At 39.8% G+C, this 12,970-nt stretch overlaps 1 long non-coding RNA gene across 1 annotated transcript in view; it reads left to right on the forward strand.

Moving 5' to 3' along the window:
- The first annotated feature begins 4,076 nt into the window (after window positions 1-4,076).
- LOC141420686 (uncharacterized) overlaps window positions 4,077-12,970 on the forward strand; it is a 49,960-nt gene continuing 41,066 nt past the window's right edge. The window contains exons 1-2 of the long non-coding RNA XR_012445214.1: window positions 4,077-4,207; window positions 9,173-9,287. This is a non-coding gene — a long non-coding RNA (uncharacterized lncRNA). The remainder of the gene's footprint in view (window positions 4,208-9,172; window positions 9,288-12,970) is intronic.

Consider the following 12,970-nt stretch of genomic DNA (forward strand, 5'->3'; position numbering starts at 1 on the left):
GAACTTTCATGCCAGACCTCACTTCCTCTTGATAGGGCCTCTGAGCTGGCAGATTAAGTGACTCATGATGTCTTGATGATTTTGCAACTGGGCAGGAGGGCAAATATTTTGGAACCTAAAATGGCTTAACAGGATGGAACAATGGGCCAAATCTGACAAAATAAGATGTAAAAGGGAGAGATATAAAGGCTGTTCTTGGTTCCAGAAAATTAGCAACACAAACACAGGAGGGTGGGTAGATTGCAAATCCAACTCGCAGGTTGAGGCAGGTTTTATTTTGCACGTAGGTGCCTGGCCCAGGGCATGAATAGGGATTGTGTCCATCCAAAAAGGGGCATCTAACTAATTTGCAAACAGTGCCATAGGCAAGAACATATGTGCTTGAAAAACTGTAAGTTGGGAGTTTTGGTTAACTGTGAAATCAGTGAGTTGCTACTGTGATGGTTTGCCAAGAGTTGGTGAGGACATTTCTGGAAGCAAGGTGGTAAACATGTAGGTTCCAGATGGGCTGGACATATTGAGAATGGAAAGAAGGACAGTGGCAAGCCAGAAGACAAAGGTGAAAAATCTGGAAACTATGATATTTGGTTGAGAAGAAGAGAGAATGTTTTGTTTGAAGTAGAGATTAGGTGGAAGGGCCATCATGCATTCCTTACCAGCAAATTAACTATGAGGTAGAATGTCAGCAAAACAAGGGGACCAAAGTCCAAAAGGAAATTAGAGATTTTAATAAGGAATTCAGCATTTGAAATTTACAAAGAAAACATCAAATTGTTTATTATAAATTAGAACCTCATTTTGTTCTCCTAAATCACATTTGATATTTCTGAATTTTGAAGCATATTGCCTGACAGGTAGGGAGCATCATAAACTTTTTAATGTTTAGGGTTTCTAGAGTCTAAAGATCATACAAAATGGAGAACTTTTCATTTATTTGACTTGATCCAAAATGGAATGGAGAGTGTTGTGATACAGTTCAGTTCCTTATTGCTAGGGTGAGTGAGGCTGACAGTGGGCACTACTTCTTGGATGTGACAAAGAAACAATTTGTGCATTAAAATGTAGGGCTAGGGTAGGGGACTTTTAAGATCCCTTCCTTGACTGAGATTCTATGACTCTCAGAAAAGAAAATTTCCCTTAAGAAAGAGGAAAACAAAGGTCACTAATATTATTGACTTTACATTAAAAACTCCAGACATGAAGAGAGATGTGCAATACTTGTGAAGCAAGAATACAGAATGTGTTCAATATTTCCTTCTTCCTTTTGAGTGATTTACTATTGAATTCTTCAAAAGTCCCCTTCTCAGGCCTAGAGTGACAGTGATTGCAGTTTAGGACATAATGATGTGAGGTCTTGGGTTTGATTTTGGTAAAGGCTGGTTAGCTCTGAAAGGTTTGATTTCAATGCAAGAAAATTATCTTACAGTATAAACTTTACTAAAACCTGCAGCCGTCTTTACTGTGCATACCCAGATTGGCAAATAATCATGGAAAGTAGGTAGATGAGTTCATGCTTATTTTTCTTCTACAAAAGCAGTATAAAGCCTTATCCTCTGCATATATATTGGATGGCACAACACCTTGTTCTTATTCTCATCCCTATGAAGCTCATATCCAGAGCTGTGAATCCCTTTGATTGGGCCTTGGACTTATTTTGCAAAAATATAAAATATACATTTCTTGATAGTACTCCATGAAAAAGGAAAAGTAAGTAAATAAATAAACAAATAGATAAATACATATTTATGCTGGAGGATTAAGAGCTTTCTTTTGTCTCAAAAATTATCTCATGAAATGAATTTTTTTTCTTGGAGGAGAATCCAATTTTCCTTGGTTATATCCTTATTCTAGTCATTATTGGGGAGAGCCATAAACAGCTGATGAGAGAGCAATTAAATAATCAAGGCCATTCAGCTCACTGTGCTCCAATCAGGCTCTTACCTTTTTATTTACTTGGTCCTTAATCTTGTATAATGTAATTACTTCATTTTAGTGAAACAAAATTCCTTCACGCTGCCTTGAAGGACAAGAAAACTCACAGAAGGTTGTCACATACACTTAGTTTTGATAACTTGTGTGACATTTCTCTACAGTGGTCTTCACATGCAAGGCAGGGCAAAGGTGGGTTTGAATCTGGGGATATTGTTCTGATTTCATGAGTTATACTCACAATCTCAGTAAAAAGCCTGAACTCCTTGCTGTTGGTTCAAAGATCCAGTGGAACAGACTTTACAGTAGGGCTGACCTGAAACAAATAGGGTCATTGGAACCTGCTGCATCAGAAGAGCAAAGTCACATTTGGGGGACTTTGACATGATGAGTTCTGCCTCCTAAGTTGGGTCATCTTATGTAACAGAACAGCAAGGGTAGGTGGAGTGTTTTTTAGGCACAGCATTTTCTATTGTCAATTGGTTGGTTTTTTTAAATTAGCAATGTCCTATGCAAATTTGTACCAAGCATATTAACCATTAATGTGTAAGTGAAGTGAATCACTAGTATTTTGTATCCAAGAGACATGCGGGTAGATAACATGAACCTTGAACCTTCATCCCTTAATCTGAGTAGAATTTTGCCTTTCGACCCACGATGCAGTTACATAACTTTGCTACTTAAGCCTCTCTGTGTGTGGTTGTTTTGTTGATCCAAACCATCACTGTGGTAACCTTCTCAACTTGGACATTACATAGAGCTCTGTGAAGAGTGGTGTGGCATTTTATGTGTCTTAGACTGCATATTATGGCACCTGCTGGTACAGTTTTTAGCCTTACGCATGTTGTGATAAGAATTATTGAGTGTCTGGAGGAAAAAACCCAAGGAAACATTTAAGAGAGAAAAAGGAGAGTGAAGGAGAGAGAGAAAGAAAAGGAGAGGAAAGGAGGGATGGAGGTGAGGATGATAGGAAGGGAAATGACAATGATAAAAGATGTAGAGTGAGAGGCAGCTACTGAGGTGCACAGGTGTTCTCTGCCAGTGAACTTGGGTAGATAAAATGAGGCAATTCAGACATGTTACAGAGTGGATCCTGCCTGGGTTACTTGCTCAGGGATTTAAGTGCATCCCAGGTTTCTTTATCAATTGGGTCAAATGTATAAATTTTCTTCACCTCGATAATAGAGGTGATCTGTAAGGCTCTGAAGGGAAAGCCAGAATTTTGCTTTGTTTTGGTTTATTTTGGGGTTTTTGAGGCAGGGTCTTACTATGTGACCTAGGCTGGGGTTCTCTATGTATTCCAGACTGTCCTCAAACTCATGATCTTCTTGCTTCAGTCTCTCAAGTGCTGGGATTATAGGCAGGAGTCATCATGTCTAGGTAAAGCCATTTTTTTTTTAAACTAAGGAGATATGCCTCATCATTGGTATATCTCTTTAGTTACACAGTGTTTCCTGAAATTCCTTTCAGGATTATGGATTAGGCTATGAAAACTTGGAGAAATATGTATTATGTAATAAATTGCTTTGCCAAAGACTGACAATTTTACTTGGGATTTAAGTTCCTGACCAAGATACCTACAAGGGACATTTTTATATGCATATATATGTATGTATGTATATTATATATAATATATATTATATTTTTTAACTACTAGTGCTACTTTAAGTGGTTTGGGGAAATTAGGTGTGGATTGGAAGAAATGTTTGAAATGCTTGAAAGTGCAGTGTTATAAATTAAGTGCCAACTCAACTTTTTTCATAGTCTTTCTTTGCACCCAAGCATAATAAATTAAGCTAAAGTCTAATGGGAGAAGAATTTTGTTCTTGACTGGGAAGGTCCTCAAATTGAGAAAGGGAAATGTGAAATGGCAAGACCCCATTGTATGAAGTGTGGGATTGAAGACAGCATTGGATTTAGTCCTGTTCCAGATCTCAGGCAAGGTCACAACCCTACAGCTTTTGCTACTCCCAGGCAGAGGGAACAAGGGCCACTGGAAGACATGAGAAGAAGGGAGAGGGAGGGGAGAGTGCCAAGGTGGTTGAGGGAGCAGGTTTCATAGAACTTTGCTCTAAATCCCCTTCAGAATGTGTGAAGAATTCATTTACTAAGAATTCTTTCACTACTGCTGGTCACTGCTGGGAGACTGTCAAGCCACTGAAGAATTGGGATTGGACCAAAAAGTAAAGATAGGGTTTATTTTTCATCTAGAGACTCACCTTTTAATATATAACCTTTCATGTAATTTTCAAATCTGTGTGAAACATCTAAAAGAAATGTGAGTACATTGGTGGGGAAATTACAAAGGTATATAAAGTACTACTTTTTTTAATGTTTGGCAAGTAAATGTTACAGGTGATGCAGTAAATCTGTAGATTGTCCCTTTGTTCCTTCTCTCCTTCTTCTCCCACCACTTACCTGATCCATCCATCCATTGTGCATCGTGTACTTGTTTCCAGAATCTTCCCTCCTCACCAGCCCCCATTGCTCTAGTGCAGGTGCTCCTGCTCTTTGGTCTGGACACTGCACCATGAAATAACCATTGAATGTCCACACTGTGTATTACCCTTTGCTAAATACTCATTTAGTGTTTAAAAGACACACTTGGGTACCTGCTTTCATAGACATAGAGCTTATGTCTTTGTGGAAGAGTTCCTTGTAAATTAAAAATAACAAATGCAACAAAGGCAAAGGTAGGGTGCTGGGAGAACACAAAAGGTATTTAAAGAAGGCTTCCTTCAGAAACTAATGTGTGGGCTGAGCGTTCAAAGATGGATAAGAAGTACCTGGCATAAAGGAAGGCTCCAGGTTCATAGAAGAACATTTCGAATAGCTGATTGGCAGGAAAGAGAAGTGAAAAGCTCAGAATGCCCATGCACTGGAGGAAGGAAACAGCAGAAGGAGATCAGGCCAATGAGGGGAGGCAGGGTTAGAATAAACAGAACCTTGAAAGTTGAAAAAAAAATTCCAGTGTCTTCTTGGCTAACAGACACGCTAAATCATCTATCTATGTGTCTCCTCCTCCAGGCAGCTTCCCTTTTGATGCTCTCTCTTCATCCCCACCTTCTTTCATTACACTGTGCTTAGTGTCCATGGCTGATCATTGATATAATTGAATTACCATTTGCACTTTCTAACCTCAGACTCCACATCTATGGGTTCAACCAACTGCAGACGTGAACTGCCTCTGTACTGAGTATGTACAGATGTTTTTCTTGCCATCATAAACTAAACAATACAGTGTAATAACTATTTACATTGAGTTAGGTATTACAAATAACATAGAGATGATTTAAAGTACACAGGAGAATGTACATAGGTTATATGCAAATGCAATGCCATTTTAGGCAAGGGACTCCAGCCTCAGCAGATTTTAGCATCTGCAGAAGGTTCTGGGTCCAATCTCCCACAGATATATCAGGATGACTATATATGGCATATGTCTACCTGCATGTATGAGGAGGGGCTTCCTGAGTTCAGGAGTCAGGTACTATTCATGTCTGTGAAACCCCATATCAGTGTTTTCTAATATTTCACTGCAGCGAGGCCTGGTGATGCCAGTAAATGCATGACTACAGTTCTGAAAAAATTATGAAAGAAAAGGGGTAGTCTATGCTGTCAGGATTTTTAAAAAAATTTTATTTTTAGTGTTTGTTTTCCATAAAGTGTGCACATATATTCAGAATTTTATATTAAAAAATTATTTATGGGTGTTCAGAATTAAACAGGGGACTATTTTTAATTGTAGTTATCCTCCCATCCTAAATCCATGTGTCTAGTAGGTAAATAATCAAGAATCCTTGAGAGTACTCAGTGAAGTAGGGAATTTGTTTTCAATCATGTGAGTAAGAAACTGTGTGTGAAAGATATCAGGTTACTAGCCTGGATGGGGGAAGACACATATATCAGACGAGAATGACTGTTCTACCCAGCCTCTACCTCTGCGTTGGCTGTCGCCATGACCTGCCTCTCCACATCACCTGAGTGTTTCCTCTGAATCTCAACTCAGGCTGTGTAGTGGTCACCACTGACCACTGCGGGTGTTGTACAAGGATTTCAGTCAGAGAGTCTGGGGCTGTGACTGACACATCTTGAACCCCTGTGTTTTCTAAGTGTGTTTGGAAAAGGTGAAAGATTTGTGAGATCTGAAGAGGAACCAGAGTAGCTAATGTATTTAAAGTATTGTAGTTTTTTTTTTTTTTTTGAGTTAGTGGATCTAGGAATTTTCCATTCACACTTGCTAAGCAAGGTTCACTTGAGCTATGCCTCCAGCCCTTCTAACTGTGTTTGAAAAGGCCCCAGTTCAAATTACAAGGAACTTCAGGATGCTAGGTCAGAAAGTTGACCATCTTTGCCTCTGAGAACAAATTATAACCAAAGATTACTTTTCATATCAAATTGTGTCTGTTTCAACCAGGCCTTCATAGAACTAAAGTACATCAGCTTTTAATTTCTATAACCATTTAAGATATTGAAATTAATTTTGAGGTTCTGTAAATGTTTGCTAATATAGCATTCATTTTGATTATACATAAGAACCTGATTTGCTATATAGTGAAAACAAATCACACTAAGAATGTGTCTTTTTTGTACCACAAAATCAACATAAAGCTGGTTTTAATAAGGTTGGCTTATTATTAAATTCACAAGTTCTTTATTTCAAATGTCCCAAATATATTACAGCCTTCCATGAGTGTATGGATTAGTATCTTCTTTTTTTTGTTGTTTAAACTCCTTCATCCATGTTTACTCTAATAAGCAAAAACATTCAAAATCACTCCCTTGACCTTAAAACTGGACTTTTCTAATAGTCCTTAGTTCCTTCTTCCTTCCTTATTTATTCATTTACTTTTCATCTCTGGCTGAATCAATGAATATGAATGAATAAAAAAAGCTGAATATTCAAATGTAGGTCTATTTTAAGCAAAGTCAAATGAGCAGCTGAGAGGCATGTCCTGCCTCTAAGGCATACATAATCTTTAGCTTTCCGGTGGCCCTCTCATTATTCCTGCAGCTGAGCTAGAGTTAGAGCCAGAGATTGCTCCAGTCCCCCACTCCTGGGAAGATTTGACGGGTGAATAATCTGTGTAAGGGCAAGATCTCTGAACTGGTTACTAAACTGTACTCAGTGTTCAGTGATCTCTGTAGAGATCAGCTGTGCTTTCTAATAAGTGATTTTTGATAGCTAGGTATCTATGATTTTGTCTTTTTAAATACAATATGTCAAAGACACAAAGCATAGAGTGATTAATGCAATTAATTCAGTCTTCCAAAACCTTTGAGAACCATTTATAATTTTATTGAGGTAGCAAACTAACTAGGCAATTTAAAATTATCTCTGCCCCCAGGGGGCAAATCAATAGATAACCTACTAATTTATTTTTTAGATAATGCTTCAGGCTCTACAATATAAATACTAATAAGCAAAGAAATAGAAAAGAATGATAATTACAGGGGGAAGAGGGAGGAAGAGAAGTCACTAGGGGGTTTCTTTACAAACCAGGTAGTCAACCCCAGCAACATTTTTATTTGGCATGAGTGCTTTTATTTTTATTTTGATTAAATCCTGGATATAACATAAATATTCAAAAGCTCATACTCTTCTGAGGTTAATGTGGGTGCAGGTGGTGATGTAAGAAGACAGTTCATTCGGGGCAGAAGAGCATGTGGTCTGTGCAGATTGAGCTAGTCTATTGAACAATGTTCAGATGGCTTATGCCGGTCCACATCCCAATCATTTTTTATCTTATCTCTTGCTTCCCTGCTTTGTTCCTGTCCTTATCCTGTTATAGAAGAGCTGATCTTTACATTTCCGTGGTTATTAAGTTAACCTGATGTTTTAAAGGTTTCAACAGATTGAGATAAATATGCCTGTGAACCCTGTGTCCATTGTACTTTGATGCTGTGCTTACTGGTCATTTGATATGCAAGACAGGGAGCCTGTCTTTTACCATGGTGAAAATACAGGTGTACAGCTAGTTAAATGACACAATCATTTCATCTAAGTAAAAAAATTGTCTAAAAGATTGCTGTTGGACACTTAAGGTGTTGTGCTATTACATAATTAAATACAAATAATTTCAATTGTCAGTGCTTTCTAAGCAGCATGTGTGTAGATAGCTAATTTGCAAAGCATGATTTTCTCAGCTAGATTGATTTTAAATTTATTTCACTTACAGGATAAAGCAAATCCTGATTTGTACCTTTGGAAAAGATGTTTGAGGGATGGAAGAAGCAGTGGTAAACTTTTCTTCTCCTAACAGATTGCTGTGCTGCTACCCATATTTGCCCTAAGGCTGAAGTTTCTTAAAAAATTATTTTTAAACTTCTTGAATTCCCAACCTCCCACCAACCCCCATATGGCAAGTTCTTGATGTGCTGTTTCAAAGGGAATCCATGGTTGTGATGTGATGTTTGTGTGTGTGTGTGAGTGTTAGGAAGGGAAAGGAATATATAAAGACAAGAAAAGAAGTGGCCAGTGGCTCACGCCTATAATCCTAACTACTCAGGAGACACAGATCAGGAGGATTGTGGTTTGAAGCCAGCCAGGGGCAAATAGTTCATGAGACCCTATCTTGAAAAAACCCTTCACAAGAAAGGGCTAGTGGAGTAGCTCAAGGTGTAGGTCCTAAGTTTAAGCCCCAGTACCACACACACACACACACAAAAAGACAAGAAAAATAAAATTTATTTTAAAAGATCTTTACTTGCTCAAAAGTATTTAGATATAAGTAAAAATAATATATGAACCCATCTCTCTAGCAGTCAAAATTAAAATTAAGTACTCTTTTCTGTTCTGTTTTGGACTTTCTTAATCCTATATTAATTGTAGGTGTTATTATAGTTTTATGTGAAATATCGTACTTGGACATGTTTTCCTACCTCACTCTATACTGATTCCTTGGGAAGCATGGACAACCATAGGTTAGTGCTTCTCCCTCCAGAAAACTCAGCCAAGTGCACATAGCTCTGCTCAGTTATTTTTATGGTGTTGGATGTAACATTTCAGACCTTTGGAGAAAACTAGCTGCTAATAAAACAATTTTACTTCATTTCTCTGTGATGGACTACTTTCAGGAGATTAAGATCTTAATCTTTTGTATTCTGAACATTTTTATGCTCACGCTTTAAATGAAAGAGCACTGTTGTAATGGTCCTTTCCACTGCAGGGTGGCTGATGGCACATAACAGAGACCCTGATTTCTAAGCTTATGAAGCCATTCTCATCTTGTCAAACATGCAGGTGATACCGTAGTGGCAGCAGTCATAATAACAGCACATCTTTGCAGAAGCCAAAGGTGTGGATCAGAGTCAGTGGGACTGCAGAGCAGCAAGGGGAGAGGATGCATTCAGCCGAGGTATGTTATCAATATTTACAACACTGTGAATCTTTCATTGTTGTTTAAGATAAACTTGTGAAGTTCCCTAGAAAATATGGTCTATGAAAATGCTGCATGAATATGAAGGGGAACTAAGGTAGAAGGAGAAAAATAGAGGTGATGAACCAATTCGGGTTATAATACATGTACACATGGAAATGTCACAAGGAAACTCCTAGTATAGCATCTTAAACAAATAAAAATGTCTTTTTTTTTAAGTGGAGAACAGGAAGGCAAAACAGGTCCTGTCTGGGGGGGTTGGTACTAATGGGAGAGGGGAGGAGATAAGGAAAGGGTGTAGTAGAGTGAATATGTTGGAAATACTATGTCCTCATGTATGAAGATGGAAAAAAAGAGACTTGTTGAAACCACTCCAGGAATGGGAGAAAGAGGGGGAAAGGAGAATGTTGGGGAGGGTGAATTCAACTATGATGTATTGTGAGAACTTTGGTAAATATCATAATGTACCCCTAATAAAAGAAATGCTGGATAAAATACTACCTGGTAAAAAAACAAACACTCTCATAGACTACACTGTTTTTAGTGTCTGGAAAATTGTACAGTCATCTCTAAGAGCTTGCCAACAGTACGATTTGAAGTGTAGAGGTGCTGGGACCAGATATCAGCAGTACATTTTATAAACTCTAAAACACACAGGCCCACCTAGATATCCAAGGAGAAATCCCGTTCCCATGGAGTCCAGGGGCAGGAAACTTCGGAGGAATTTTTCTGGACTCTGCGCAGAGCTCACTGTGCAATGCACTGGTATTTCAGTTTGTCACGTGGGCTTGTGGATGATTCTGCTTCTGTGTCTCCTGGAGCACCAAAGGCAGCACAGCCATCGCAAGCTGCACTCTGCAATCTCCAGGGGAGCTTAAAAAACACACATTTGATGCCTGAGCTCTCCCTGCAAGGTTCTGATTAATTAGTCTGAGGTGGGGAAGAGACTTGTATGTGCAACTTGTGAAAACGCTTCTGGTAATTTTAATACAGCTAAGACACCGGGGTTGAGAATTGCTTTGCCAACGTATGAAGAAGAGCACAAGCTTAAGGTACCAGTGCAGCTGGGCAGGGCTGTGGAGACCACAGTGGCAAAGGCAGCTGCAGCAATTGTCCAGTAAGAGCACTGAGTAACTGCTGGGGCTGGGAGAAAGCCCAGAGAGGAAGATGTCATGCTCATAGCCTAGGCTCTGCCTGCACTGGCCAGGAGCACTGATTCATTCCTCAACAGAGTAGCACTCATTGGTTCAGTGGGCGCCATGTCTCCAGCACAGTGCTGGGACAGGGCAGATAGGGAGACAAGAAGAAGTCTCAGCACTTGAGTAGGGGAGCCTGAGACTGACATTACAGGTGCCTGGTAGAAATGTGAATAGGCAACAAAGGGACAACGAGAGCTCTTTCCACACTGCATGGGAGTAGTTAACAGGAGAGAAAATACTACTAAGGTTACCAGGTGACTGTGAGGTAGAGGGAGGTTGTACCAAGGTGTGTTGGTTAGTGTGGGACAGAAAAACAGGCTAGTGTGTTCTGAGAACTATAAATACGTACTGTAAGGTATAATGAGATGAAGAGAGCCTGTGTGTCCCCTCAGCGAGTGGGGGCACAGGAAAGTAGCTTGGGGATGGAGTCACATGGTCAGGGTTTTGTTCTGGAGCAATCATACGTATGCATTGAGAGGGACCTTGACAAGGAGGAACAGGACTAATTGAGTGAAAGTATGTCTGAACAAGGGCAGGACAGCTGGGGTGAGTTGGTGGTGGGTAGAGAAATGTGGAAGGCTTTTCTTCCCTGAGTTCATCTACCCTTCTCATTGGCCTGAGTGCCTATCCTAAGGAAGGGCATGATGTTGTTCCTGGTGCTTAATGATCTGTGTATTCAGGAGTGAAATCACTAAACATGTGCAGATAACACAGTTTCTATCCTCCGTGAGTTTAATTTTGGGATATTATAATAAATCATATCCCCCAAATATGTCACATGGACTGAAGCACACTCTCCCCTATCTTTGAAAAGCAAGCATGCTTTGGACCAGAGATGCAGGATGAGGTCAGTTAGAATTAGATATTTCCTGAAAAAAGTCCACTCAGGATATGTAGAGTGGTGGATTAATTTTGCTGCTGTACCTGCTAAGGTGCACAGTGAGACGTGGGGGAGGTATCTGAGTGGGATGCAAAGGAAGAAACAATAGAGAAGGCAACAAGGAGGGCTTTGCTAGGGACCCACTCTTAGTGTCTTCCTCCCACTCTCAGGATCTCTCCAGGAGCTGCGGTTCCTGGGTTTCTGGTCTTCCTAATCCCCATCTCCACAGGGACTGCTGGCAGGCCAAGTGCTGGAGCCTGACAAAGTCACCTCCGGCCTGGTGGCAATAGCACACACAGCCTCTGCTGGCCTGGCTCTGGCTGCTGAGGTCTGGTAAAACCCCAACCCCTTTCCAGAGCTCACCCCCCTCCAGCCCTTCTCATGGTCTGTAATAGTAGCTACACTTTTTAAAACACCCTTGGGATTAGTACATTGTCAAGTGCAAAGAAAACCATGGCTTAGTTCTCTGAGCCCACTGCTTCCTCTCCAGGGGAAGAGGCAGTTAAGTCTGCAACAGTTGGATATCTTTCAATTTCCCAGGACAAGAAATGGTAGAAACAAAATCCTAGGGGGAGGGAGATGGGGAAGTGGGAATAGAATGTCTCTCATTTAGCAAGATGAACACCAGTCTGCTAAGTGAAAAATAGTTATTCTGAGAACAGGAATGGTCAGAGATTTGTTCAGTGGCTGTGAAAGGATTCAGTATCCTGGCTTGTCTTGCAGCGGTCCCAGGACAGGTGGCAAAGACGCTGTTTGAGCGCAGAGCTGGGCAGCCTGAAACAGGCACCTCTCACTGGCCATAGATTGCAGTCTGTTTTTCTGCTTGTAAAGTTAGGCTTGGAAGTAAACTCATAACATCTTTTACAGCCTCACAGAATATAGAGTTGGAAATGGTAAATGCTTTATTAAAAAACTAAAGGCAATAAGTAAATTGTTCCTCCAACCATTAACTTTTTAGGAATTCACTGTCCCCTTTGAAAACTAGAAATGGCCAGGTAAAGAACAGACATGATTCTAATATTCCTTGGCTTGTTAATTTCTCTCTAAGGAGAGGGGGAGGATACATTGTATATTTGATTCCTGACTACTGTCTCTAATCAGAGCATTAAAATTCTTGATTTCCAATATTCCTTAGATTGTTAGAAATTTCCAACTAACCCACCCCTCAAGTAATTTAATTAGGTGGGTTCTTAATTTCCTGTCTTCCCACTTCACCCTCAATACAGTTCTGATGAGGGAAAGGATGTAGCAATTCTTCCATTTGTTAGATTTTTCATAGTTTATGTATGTTTTGGTTTCTCTTGCAAGAGAAAATAGTTTTATAATACAATGGGAACAAGCTTTAGCAATGTTAAGAGAGACAAGCTTAACTCACATTCTGTGGACTTCTTGTGTTCATGTAGGGGACAGAGGGGGAAGAGGGTGTGACTGCTACCCATGACTTGCTATGGTTCAAGAAGTGGTTTCTAGAACTTATTATCAATATGGTAATTCTGGGATCTTGAAGGAATTTTTTTTTTGTTATCTAAGTCAAGAACAGTTGAAGAATCGCTTAAGTGTGTACAGTGCTTGCCTAGCAAGCA

The sequence above is a fragment of the Castor canadensis genome, chromosome 1 (assembly GCF_047511655.1).
Source record: "Castor canadensis chromosome 1, mCasCan1.hap1v2, whole genome shotgun sequence".
In the NCBI taxonomy this organism is placed as follows: domain Eukaryota; kingdom Metazoa; phylum Chordata; class Mammalia; order Rodentia; family Castoridae; genus Castor; species Castor canadensis.